Consider the following 10515-nt stretch of genomic DNA (forward strand, 5'->3'; position numbering starts at 1 on the left):
ACAAGACCGGTGGGGGTGCAACCACTGTGCACTCTCTGACCCGAAGGCCAAGATCGCCGACTCGCCGGATCCACCTCGACAGCGACTCCACCGCGTCATTAGATCCGCGAGCTCGTCGCGATCAGCGCCAAGTTCTTCACGAACGACAGCAAGAAGATGCTCGTACTCGCATCGAGCGCCAAAGAGAAGCGCGACGTCAATCTGACCAGCGCGCTGGGCCCTCTGTCGACATGGATGCGCCAGGGGAACCAGGCGACTTGCCGTACACGGTAGGTTGCCCTGCGTTTACTCGTGAGCTGCGGCAAGTCCAGTGGCCCAGCACGAAGAATTTCAAGCCAGACGTACCAGAGAAGTACGACGGCAAGTCGCATCCATCGGAGTTCCTCAGCATCTACACCATCGCGGTGCAGGCTGCCGGGGGGCAGGACGACAAGATCCTTGCCAACTACTTCCCGCTGGTGCTCAAGCCCAACGTCAGGTCCTGGCTCATGCACTTGCCGGACAACTCCATATCCTCCTGGGCAGATCTATGCCATCAGTTTGTCGGTGCCTTTACAGGCGGCCACAAACCTCATGGCCAAGAGAGTGACCTTCATCTGCTCGCCCAGAAGGAAGGAGAGCCCCTGTGCAAGTACATTCAGAGATTCAGCCGTGTACAGCACAACATCCCAGACGTCCACCCTGCCGCGGTCATCAGCGCGTTCCATCAGAACGTGCGTAACCGCATGATGCGGGAGGAGATGGCGATGTGCAAGATCACAGACGTCAGTGAGCTGTATGCCCCGGCCAACAAGTGTGCACGTGCTGAGGAAGGGAGGAAACTCCCCGGAGAGAATACAGGAGCAGGAGGATCTGACAGCGAGGATGCTGCCCCGGCAAAGAAAAACTGGCGGCGGAACAACAGGAAGAAGAAAGGCAAAGATGTGCTAGTCGTTGAGCAGTCCGGCAACGAAGGTGGCGCCAAGAAAGCCAAAGCTGGTAGCTCCGGCAAGGAGATTGCCGCATGCACCAACTGCCAGACTGTGGCGGTCACCGACAAGCAGGACGGCACCGACAAGCAGTACTGGAAGATCCACCGCACCAAGGGCCATGATCTCCAGAGCTGCAAGAAGGTCGAGCAGCTTGTCCAGCAGCAAAAGGCTGAATACGAGCGACGCGACAAGGAGAGGGCCCAAGGAGGCGCTGGAGAATCCGGCAAGAAGCATGCCGGCCGGGGAGGACGCCGCGGCAAGGCCAAGCAGCGGCAAGGAGACAGACCTCCCCGTGGTCGCGACAAGGATGAAGATGACGACGATGACGAAGACATGGATGATGTCGAGACCAGTGAGCAGGAGTTCCAGAAAGCCATAGAGGTCTTGTGCGTTGACGGCGGTGCTTCTCTGCATACTTCGCACCGCCAACTCAAGCAGTGGGTGCGGGAAGTCAATGCGGCGGAACCACCTGTCGAGTCACGCAAGCTTCTGAAATGGTCCAGCACGCCTATCATCTTTGATATTGAGGACCACCCTGATCGCACAACTGCGGTCGGGTGCTTGCCGATGTTGGTTTCACCAACTATCCGCAACCTCAAGGTCACTAAGATGCTAGTTGACGGCGGGGCCGGCTTGAACCTGATCTCCTCCGCTGTACTCCAGAAACTCCAGATCCCTGACAGCGAGCTTGAAGAGACCGGCACATTCCAAGGAATCAACCCGGGAAGGAGCAAGCCGAAGGGGAAGGTCACGTTGCCAGTAACATTTGGCAGCGAGCTGAACTTCAGGACTGAGAGGGTCACTTTTGACGTTGCCAATTTTCCATTGCCTTACAATGGGATGCTCGCCCATCCAGCACTCGCCAAGTTCATGGCAGCCTCTCACTACGCATACAACATGCTGAAGATGCCAGGCCCGATAAGCGTCATCTCTGTCCCTGGTGACAAGAAGGATGCTCTTATCTGTGCCGACAAGATCTACCGGGAAGCGGCAGCCGCAACAGGTCGCAAGACACCTGCCGTTGAAGCTCCCGGGGGGAAGAAGAAGACCAAGTCCGGCAAGAATTCTGATGCCCACTCCGGCAAGCGCACCTCTTCGGAGTGCTGCGCTGCCGTCGAGGATGCACCATCGAGCTCCACCGGCAAGTGTAAGAAGACAATGGCAGCTCCGCTAGAGACCAAGAAGGTGTCCGCCAAGGAGGACGGCACTGGTGGTACCTTCACCATCAGTGCCACTCTCGACCCTAAATAGGAAAGCGCGCTCATTACTTTCCTGCGGGCGAACGTCGAGGTGTTTGCGTGGCAACCGTCTGACATCCCCGGTGTTCCCAGGAAAGCAATTGAGCACCATCTTGCCGTTTGTCCTCATGCGCGGCCCGTCAAGCAGAAGGTCAGGAAGCAAGCAGTGGAGCGCCAAGAATTCATCGCAGAAGAGATCAAGAAGTTGGAAGCAGCAGGCCTTGTCAGAGGAGTGCTCCATCCTACGTGGTTGGCCAATCCTGTAGTCGTGCGCAAGGCAAATGGGAAATGGAGACTTTGTATCGACTTTACCGATGTTAACAAAGCTTGTCCCAAAGACCCATTTCCTTTGCCGCGCATTGACCAGATTGTTGACTCCACAGCCGGATGTGACTTGCTTTCATTTCTTGACGCATACTCAGGATACCATCAGATCTTCATGGCAGAAGAGGATGAGGAGAAGACCGCATTCATCACTCCATGTGGCACGTACTGTTTCATACGGATGCCTTTCAGATTAAAAAATGCTGGTTCAACATTTGCAAGGGTAGTCCATGTCGCTCTTGAGCCACAAATACACAGAAATGTGGAAGCCTACATGGATGACATAGTGGTCAAGAGCAAGGACAAGGCAACTCTGATTCAAGATTTAGACGAGACCTTTGCAAATCTGTGCAAGATCAACCTCAAGCTCAACCCCAAGAAGTGTATGTTTGGAGTCCCCTCCGGCAAGCTTCTCGGGTTCTTCGTGTCTCAGCGGGGAATCGAAGCCAATCCCGACAAGATCAAGGCCATTGAGCAGATTGAAGCACCAAAGCATGTCAAGGATGTACGAAGACTTGCCGGTTGCGTGGCTGCTCTCAGCAGGTTTATCTCTAGGTCTGCTGAGCGCGCCCTGCCGTTTTTCAAAATATTGAAAAAGGCAGGTCCAATAAAATGGACTTCGGAAGCGGAGGCTGCGCTGCAAGACTTGAAGAGATACCTGTCCTCCACTCCAACACTTGTCGCACCTAAGCCACAAGAGAAGTTGCTGCTGTATATAGCGGCAACCAATCAAGTGGTTAGTGCTGCGTTAGTAGCAGAGAGGGAGGTAGATGACGAGCCAGCAACCACGGCAGGCGCATCCAGCGACAAGCAGGGGGCTTCCCCGACAAGCTCTGGTCCCGACAAGGATGGATCTGCGCAGATGCGCGAGGAGATACAGAAGAGAATGGTACAGCGCCCAGTTTACTTTGTCAGTTCCCTTCTACAGGGGGCTAGGTCAAGGTACTCTGGCGTGCAGAAATTGCTTTTCGGCCTTCTCATGGCCTCGAGAAAGCTGCGCCATTACTTCCAAGCACATGAGATCACAGTTGTCACTCGTTTTCCGCTGAAGAGGATACTACAGAATCCAGAAGCGACAGGCAGGATTGTTGAGTGGGCACTGAAACTGTCAAGCTTTGGCCTCAAGTTTGAGAATACTTCAACTATCCAAAGCAGAGCATTGGCAGAATTCATAGCAGAATGGACGCCAACACCAGATGGAGAAATTCCAAAAACGAGCATCCCCGTCGAGGAAGCAAGCAAAGAGTGGCTGATGTACTTTGATGGTGCCTTTTCGCTACAAGGCGCCGGCGCTGGCGTGCTGCTTGTCGCACCCACCGGAGAGCACCTCAAGTACGTAGTCCAGATGCACTTTCCCAAGGAGCAAGCAACAAACAATACTGCAGAGTATGAAGGCTTGCTTGCCGGTCTCAGGATCGCGGCAGACCTTGGGATCAAGAAGCTCATTGTCAGGGGTGACTCGCAGCTTGTCGTCCGCCAAGTGAACAAGAGCTATCAGAGTCCATTGATGGAAGCCTACGTCGACGAAGTGAGAAAGCTAGAAGAGCACTTTGACGGCCTATAGATGGAGCATGTTCCAAGAGCTCAGAATGCCATTGCCGATGGCCTATCAAAGTGTGCCGCACTTAAGTTACCTGTGGAACCAGGGATCTTTGTGCTCAAGCTGACTCAACCGTCTGTAAAGCCATCAATTGGACAGAGCAAGAAGAGGAAGTTGATTTCTGGTGACTATTTTCCGGCAGAGCTTCCCGAAGCCACCGCCAAGAAGGTCCCCAAGATCAACGCCAAGAGCGCTGAGGAGCAGTCTGCTCCGGCAAGCCCTAGGGTTTGTTCCGTTGAAGCAGAAGCTCCCGACAAGTTTTGCTCCAGCAAGCTTGCCGGGGAACGTCAAGCTCCGGCAGAGCCGCAGGTTCTCGCCGTAGAAGCGGATGTTCCCGCAGTAGCAGATTTGCCTTTAGTCCTTGTTGTCGAGCCACAAGCTCCAGCATGGACACAGCAGATTGTCCGTTTCCTTCAGACAGGAGAACTTCCTGAAGAGCAAGAAGAAGCGGAAAGAGTAGCCCGGTAGTCAAGTATGTACCAGTTTGTCGACAACACACTGTACAGAAGAAGACTCAACGGTGTGAAATTGAAGTGTATTCACCGGGAAGACGGACAAAAGCTGTTGGCAGAGATACATGGAGGCATATGTGGTCACCACATTGGCGCAAGAGCACATGCCGGCAAAGCATTCCGGCAAGGTTTCTTTTGGCCGACAGCCCTCCAGGATGCAACTGCACAAGTAACCAAGTGTGAAGCGTGCCAGTTCCATTCCAAGCAGATACACCAGCCAGCTCAAGCTCTCCAGACGATCCCTTTATCCTGGCCATTTTCGGTCTGGGGGCTCGACATCCTCGGCCCCTTTCCCCGAGCAGTCGGGGGCTTTGAATACTTGTACGTTGCAATCGACAAGTTCACAAAGTGACCGGAAGTGGAACCAGTGAGGAAGGTGACAGCACAGTCAGCAGTCAAGTTCTTCAGGTCGATTGTTTGCCGCTTCGGGATCCCTAACAGGATAATCACCGACAACAGTACGCAATTCACGAGCCGCACCTTCATCCAGTACGTCCAAGATCTTGGCGCCAAGGTCTGCTTCGCTTCTGTTGCTCACCCGAGAAGCAACGGTCAAGCGGAGAGGGCAAATGCTGAAGTGCTGCGTGGGCTCAAGACCAGGACTTTCGACGGGCTGCACAAGTGTGGAAGAAACTGGATCGAGGAGCTGCCGGTGGTTCTTTGGTCGATCAGGACGACGCCAAATCGAGCCACTGGCCAGACACCTTTCGCTCTATTCTATGGAGCAGAGGCAGTTCTCCCCACGGAACTCGTATACGGGTCACCTCGAGTGCTTGCTTATGATGAGCTTGAGCAAGAGCAGCTGCGACAAGATGACGCGCTACTCCTTGAGGAAGACCGTCTTCAGGCTGCTGTACGAGCTGCTCGCTACCAGCAAGCTTTGTGCCGCTACCATAGCCGCAAAGTTAACGCCAGAAGTCTCGAGGAAGGCGACCTTGTTCTTCGGCGTGTTAAGTCCGCCAAGAATTCCCACAAGTTGACGCCGAAGTGGGAAGGCCCTTACCGGGTGAAACGAGTCACTAGGCCTGGCGCTGTCCGCCTTGAGACCGAAGATAGCATTCCGGTGAGCAATTCCTGGAACATTGAGCATCTTCGTAAGTTTTACCCGTAAGGCGCGGTTGCCGGAACCTGTTCTGGCAACCACCTTTTGTACAAGTCTTGCCGCTGTTGCATGTAATCCTTTGTACAAAGCCGGGCGCAGACCCCGTGCATAAGTAAAGCTCATGTGCTCCACACATCTTGTCAATTTCATGCTTTCTATTTTTTGCATATGTGATCTGACACTTTGTGCAGCACCTACTCCCCGGTAAGCAATAACGGGCCGTAAGGCTCCATATCTTTATTTTCTCCTCTTTCTTTTTTCTCAAGGAAAGCAAGGTTCCCTCGCCCACAAGTTTGCCGGGGGGGAAAGGAGAAGATAATGGTATGGAGCAGGCGTCGTTCAAGAAAGTTTCGCCTTACCGGGAAGCAAACAACAGAAAAGCTAAGTTGCCAAAGTTTGAGCAATCAGATTTTTAAATTTTTTAAGTTATCTCCCTTGAACGACCGCACTTTGTATGGAAAACCTGTGCGCGGAGGAACCAACTCGTAGCTAGTTGCGCCCTTACTTTGTTTCGAGTCCGCTCAACAACTTAAGTGAGCTGCAACTAGTTGCGACAAGGTTTCTTGTCGGTAGCGGCACCGCCAGCAGGCTGCTGACGTCCCGCACTCAGCGCTCGCGGCTAAGGTGCCTGCACCGGCAAGTTCCCTAAAAGCGTAGGGCAAAAACATACAAAGGAAGGAATCAAGTAAAGGGAATAACATTGCAATCATTACCCGGAATAGAGTTATATTACAAGGTAGCTTGTCGCGGCTCTAACAGATTGTTCTCATAACATGACCAGCAGCGACAAGAAAAGAAGAAAATGGGCGGCCTAGTCTACGCGATCGCCCTCAATCCTCTTGATCCCGCTCACCTTGTCCACAATGGGTGCGACAAGGGTCTTGAGCGCCTCCAGATCAGCATCCGGCGGTAGGGTCTTGAGGACGTTGGTGAGGTTGAGGCCCGGGTTGCGGAAGGCCACCTTCACCAACACCTTTTGAAGAGCTCCCGCGCAGATCTTGCGCGACTCGTCGGCCAGCTGCTTTGGGATCCTCTCCCAGAGTCGCTGGAGGGCCGTCGCCACGCCTTTGAAGAACAAGATGAGCTTGGTGCTGGGTTGGAGGTTCTCGTCGGAGGGATACCCGAGATCCTCCATCCCCAGCTGCGCCAGCTCCCTGTCAATGTCTGCGGCAACATTCACGAGACCCTCCGTCCAGTGCTCCACATTCTCCCTAAAGGCATTCTGGGCGGCGGTAGCACTCTCCAGTAGCGCCTTGTCGGCCTTGATCTCCTCCTTCAAGGCCACCTCCTACTCCCTGGCGCCGTCCAGCGTCTTGGTCAAAGTGGTCAGCTTCAACTCAAGATCTACATTGGAGTCCTTGGCGGTGCTAAGCTCTTCACCGCTCGCCTTGAGATCGGCCTCCAGCTGCGCCACCTTCGTCTCCAGCTCCTTCTTGGCGGCCTCGGTGGCTGCGGTAGCATCCTCTGATTGCTTGAGGGCCTCGCCGAATGTTCGCTCGCGCGCGGCAAGCTCCTCCTCGTGGGTGTCAAGGTTGACCTTCCGCTGCACCAGCTCGCCCTCCTGCGCAGACAGCTTCTCAGCGGCAAGCCGCTGTTGCTCTTCAACTTCAGCCTTCTCGAGGAAGAAGGCCTTCTGCTCCTCGGCAAGTTGCTCCCGCTCCTCTGCCAGGGACCGGCGAGCTTCCTGGTTGAGACCCCGAAGCTCCTCCGCGCGCTTCTCGATGTCCGCTCCCGCCTTCGCGACAAGCGCCTCGCGGGATTCCAGCTTGGCTTGCCGCGCGCGGTAGAGCGACAACAGCTTCCGCAGCAGCCGCTCCTCCTCAGGCTCACCGCTGCTGCTGCTCGGCACATCAACCAGCGTCAGCCCAGCGGAGGCGAGCAGCTCTCCATCAAAGCTCTCTCCCTCGCACGCGCCCTAGAGCTTGACGCCCAGGGGAGGTTGATGAAGACGCCATCGCCGGCCTTCAAGTAGACGCCTGGCTGGGGCTCTTCAGAGCCTGGCGCTGCGGCAGCGGCGGACGGGTCGGCGGTCGACGTAGCGCCTGGAGCTCCTGCGGCCTTAGGGCCGTCAGTGCGATCGCCAGACCCCTCGCCAGCTGCTGCGGCGGCGGCTTTGGCGGCCTCATCGCCGGCGGGATCATCAGCGCCGGCTGCTTCTTCAGTGGCGGCGGCGTCGTCGACAGCAACCTCGGTCTCCATCGGCTCCGCAGCAGATGGGTCTGATGGCCGGAAAAGTGAGAAAAGTCAAGCAAGTACCCAAAAAGAAGAAGAACCCAAGGGAAGCTTTGAAGAGAAGATTACATGTACTGGGTTCGGCAGTCGTGGTCTCCGCCGCCGGGGGGACGCCGGTGCTGTCCCTTGCCGGAGAACTCTCCCTTGCCAGAGGACTCTCCCTTGGCATTTCGGGGGCGGCCTCCGGGCGCTCCTGGTGGGGCTGCTCTGCTCCTACACAAACCAACAGTCAGATCTCAGCAAAGAAAGAGTATCCATGCGCGCCTAACAGCGGAAAGCGAACCATATGATTACGCTGGGGGCTGCTCTGGAGAACAGTTGCCGGGTCCGGCAAGGTTGTCTCGGATGCACCACCTGCTGTCGCGGTGGGTTCGTCCTCGATGATAATCACCGGGACCTTGGCTCTCTTTCGCTGCTCTCTGGGCCAGAGTCCTAAAAAGGAATAAGTTCAGAGTAAAGCAAATGAGATACAAGACAAAACAACAAGAATTGAAGAACTACAAGTACAACAAGAGAATCTTACTCTTCTTCTTCCTCGTCGAAGCTGAACGCGGAGAAGTCGAAGTCCGGCTCACGCCCGGCGCGAGGAGGCAGAGGAGTAGTTTCCCTTGGTCGCTTGGCGGGAACAGTGGCGGTGGCCTGAGACGACCCCGCTCCGGCTGCCGCCGCGGCGTGAGAAGCAGCAGGAGCAGAAGCGGTGGTCCGGCAAGACCCCGCTCCGGTTGCCGCAGCAGCGTGAGGTGCTCCCGCGGCAACAGTGCTTGCCGCGGTGGAGCGTGTCGCGCGGCGCGGCGGCTGTTGACTCGTCTGCCGCTCCGCTACGTCCCCGGCCTTGCGGAGACGCCTTCTTGGTGGGGATGGAGACTCTGCTTGCGGCAAGCTGCCTGAAGATGAGGAGGAAGAGGAGTTGATCTCCAGCGAGCCGCTCGCATCCTTGGCGGGCTCGCTCGACTCGACGCCATGCCCGGCAAGCTCTTTCTCGCCGACGAGCTCCTCTCGCTCGCCACGGCTTGCCGCCTCTGCTGCATCTGCCTCCTCCACGGTGAATCCAAATTCGCCCGCGACTGCGGCTGCCGCCGCCTCTTCCAGCCTAGTGGCGATGCGTGTCATCTCCGCATCGGTGGTGTCGCGGGTGAGGCTCTTCTTTTCGTCGGAGCGGACCGGCACTTCCACCAAGCCGTCGAAGAACTGCTGCACGACGTCGTCTGCAGGCTCTTGCCAAGTTGGGACAATTCCATGCGAATCGCACAGCGGCATCATTGCACGGATGCGGTCGAGCGCGGAATTGTTGCACAGCGAAACAACACCTCTCGGCAACCTGAACACTTCGGGATGTTGAGGGTCGTACTTGAACAGCTCCTGGAGCATCGCGTTAAGCTCCAGAACAGTGAAGTTGAAGTTGAGGCCTGGATGCAGCCTCATGATATCCGCCGCATTGTTGAATTCCCAGGTGGGTCTCCCCCGTTCCTGCAGGGGGGCGATGCGGCGGCGAAGAAAATCTGCGCCAACAGCGCCTACAGTGAGCCCGGCAAGCCTGAGGCATTGGATCCGGGTGATGGCAATCTTCAGCCTATCGTCTTCCGGGGCCACGTCACTCCAATCGCTGCCTCGTGCTACTGGGGCTTGGCGCCGGGCGGTAAACGGCTGCGGGTTCTCCTCGGCAATCCAGCACCAGTCTGCTCTCCATTCCTCCCACTTGCCGCGGAACTCTCCCTCCAGATAAGTGTCCTTCTTGCCGGCCCTCGAGATCCAGGCGATTCCGTCGGATAAAGGCTCTCCTCTCTCTACTCGGGGCATAAAGAAGTGGCGAAAAAGGGCTACATTGGGATAGACTCCGACAAAGTTTTCGCAGAGATGTGCGAAAACTGCCATGGTCAGAACAGCATTGGGGGTGAAGTCAAGGAGGTGGAACCCGTAGGTGTTCATAATGTCGCAGAAAAACTCAGAGAAAGGCGGGCAGAGCCCGCAGTAGAAGAACAAGGCGAAGAAAGGGTATCCGTTTGGAGCCATTTTCCAAGCGGCGGCTGGAAGTACCTTCGTGCACGGATGCGCTCGCGTCTCCGTCGACCATAAGAGGTAGAAATTCTCCCTCAGCTCCCTCGCGGCGAGCTTGGGGGGAAGATTGCCCGCTCCTTTCGCAGCGCCGCAAGCCGCTGCGCCTCGGTCGACTTCACAGCCTTCCCTTTGTCGGCTCTCGGAGCCATGGCGGAAGTGGTGGAGGAGGTCGACGGCGTTGGTGGTGCTGGAGGCGATGGGGGGCGGGGCACTGCTCTCTTTCAGCTTTGGGAAGGCGAGGGAGCGGCGGAGATTTCCGAGATTGGAGTAGCAACCGGCGGATGGGCGAACTACCCCTGTTTCCCCTGCTTATAAAGAGGGAGGGGGCGGATGTTCCGCCTTTCCGAATAAAGAAACCACCCACGATCTCTCCCACGACGCCGCATTCAACGCGTGCCGTTCGGGGAGGGCGCGGTGGATACGGGGAGAGATACGGCGTAACCCAGGCCGCGCGTGCCCGTGCCCTGTTTTGGGCCTGGCC

This window comes from Triticum urartu, chromosome 2A, assembly GCF_056163025.1.
Source record: "Triticum urartu cultivar PI428250 chromosome 2A, HENAU_Tu73, whole genome shotgun sequence".
Taxonomy (NCBI): Eukaryota; Viridiplantae; Streptophyta; class Magnoliopsida; order Poales; family Poaceae; genus Triticum; species Triticum urartu.